The sequence below is a fragment of the Pteropus alecto genome, unplaced genomic scaffold, assembly GCF_000325575.1.
Source record: "Pteropus alecto unplaced genomic scaffold, ASM32557v1 scaffold109, whole genome shotgun sequence".
Classification (NCBI taxonomy): Eukaryota; Metazoa; Chordata; class Mammalia; order Chiroptera; family Pteropodidae; genus Pteropus; species Pteropus alecto.
The window spans coordinates 7,139,473-7,142,011 of NW_006494608.1; positions in this window are offsets into that span (position 1 = coordinate 7,139,473).

The window sequence follows — 2,539 nt, forward strand, 5'->3', positions numbered from 1 at the left end:
AGTGTATTGGTTACATTTGCAGAACAAATTTTTAAAATAATATTTTAAATAATAATACATGAAATTATTTGAAAAACAAGAAAATATTAAAAAAATAGAATCTCCCATATTCGCAACATCTAGAGACAACAGCTGTCTTTTTTTAAAACAAATTTGGGATTATACTTTAGATATAATTTTCTCCTGACTTTTTAATACACAAAACTGACTGCCACTACCATTTCTAATTCTGTCCTCTTTAATTATATAGCTTCACTTTTCCCTAAACAATAAATTTCCAATCTTTAATAACTCTACTTTCACTGAATATGCACAGAAAATTTTGCTTATTAATATTTCATTAGCACTTTAGCATGCAGTATATTTTCAGGGTTTCTATTGTTATGCATATTGCAGAGGATTGCATGAATATTCTTGCCTTATTTCGAGCTTTATCTGTAATGTATCGGGATTCCAATCACATTTTGCTGACATTTTTATATATTTAACACAATTAGAAGGCAACCCATATGCTGGCTTTATTTTTAAAAGATTTTTGCCTCGTTGTGTTGATGACTGACTCCTGAGACAAAGGTGCTATTCAAGCTCTTTTTGGTCATTCTCTTACAGGTTTTAAGATACTTGGTCTAGTCTGTCACCTTCTTTTAGCAACATAATTTTAGGGCTGAGGTATTATTCTCTTTGCTACTACTAGTCTTTGCAATGAAATTACGAAAAAATTTTAATCTGAATCCAAAAAATGTTGAGTATCTCCAATTACTGCTATTCTTTGGTCAGCTTCCATAAATGAAATAGTCAATGGTGTCATGGGTTTTATTATTTCCCTTTTCTCCAGAATCAGACTATATCTGCCAAAGGCTTATTTTAACAGTAGGGGAATTATTTGCAAATGCAGTGGTAAGCCAATCTGTTCCAGGAACCCTCTTTTCCTCCTGAACTTTATTAAGCTTTCTAACTCTCAGACGTTTGCCTCTGCCACTTAAAATCTAGTCTCCCATTAAGAAAATAAACAGTACAATTCTAGAGCATTAGAAGGAGTCCTATTTCATCCCCTAATACGTGCATAATTATCAGAAGCTCTCTTTTCGGAGCTTGACTGCGTGGACATTAATCACTCTCCAGGAGTCTTAGTGTCACTCATCAGTTATTGCGGACTTCTCCTTTCTCTGGGGGGAAAAATAACATGAAGTAAACTTGCCTACTGTTTTCATCTTTTCTTTTTACTGATATTTATTTATTTAATTACTCTCTTATTTATCTAGCCAGCTAGCTAGCTGTCCAGGAGTCTAGCTGACCAAAGTAGATTTATCTCCTTTATCTGACTTATATATGTTAGTATATCTCAGTAAAACTTACTTGAGTCAGTACCTTCTTTCGCCTTACATAAACTTGCTTGCTTATTTCTTCTTTAATTTTAGTCATTTCTTCTCTTTGATTGATTCTCACTCTTTTGGCTGCTTCTCAGGTGTCACACACAGATTCTCTTTTCCAGACTGCTTTCTTTTTCCCCGTCATCTCTCTCTTGTGGTCTGACATCGCTCACCCATCTCACATGTCCTGGGTTAGGCATTTTACTCAATAACTCTTCTGATTCCAAGCACCAAGTGCAGCCACTCATCACATATCCTTTCTTGTTTGGGAGCAAATTATTATCTTTTATACTACACTGCTAAAATTATATTCTTTTACTTTTTATGATAGTCATACTTCTTCAGTTTTGTTTTCCTCCTTTAATGTCTGTCCTTCACTGAGTCTGAGAGATGAAAGCTGAATGTAAAGGAATTAAAAATTATAAAAGAAATAATCTATATTTAGGATGAATGACATTTACCAAATACTAGAATCATTAATTAGGAACCTTTCAGCAGAAACTTCAGAGGGCCTCCTCATTCTGTGTTAAATATAAGGTCACAAAAAGAGAAGTTTATAGGGAGGCATTTACATTTAGCAAGAACTTGTGTTTCTTATGAAGGCCTGAACCATAGAATTAATTGTTTGACAAGATGAACAACTGATCATCGAGATTAAACCTTTTGTTGAGATAGATAATGACTGTAACATTAGTTATTGCATAAAGCCTTACTAGTCGCTGATAGCCATCCTCTCCCCAAATATTAACATTGAACTAGCAGAGTTTCCTTTAGCCTTTAGGCTCCCAGATTTCCTGCAAAGATGTCATAAGAATTTAAGATGGAAGAATCAACTCTCATAGCTTGGAGACAACTTTAGGGGGAAAAATAATAGAGAACTAAATATATATATATATATTTTTAAATCTCTTTATGTATACGTGTGTGTGTATCTCTATATATCTATCTTTGTGTGAAATTAAGAATGGTCACGTGTTCTCTTGATTTCAGAAAGTAGTACCATAAAGAATAAGCCTATTCACTCACAAAATCTTGTTTCATCATCATAAATATAACACTGGGCTTGTATAGATCATGATCTGACCAGAGTGGCATTGAAAGTTTTTAAATTGTAAAATGTTTTTTCTAATATTCTTATAGAAACCGTGGCATTCTGGGTTCCAAATATA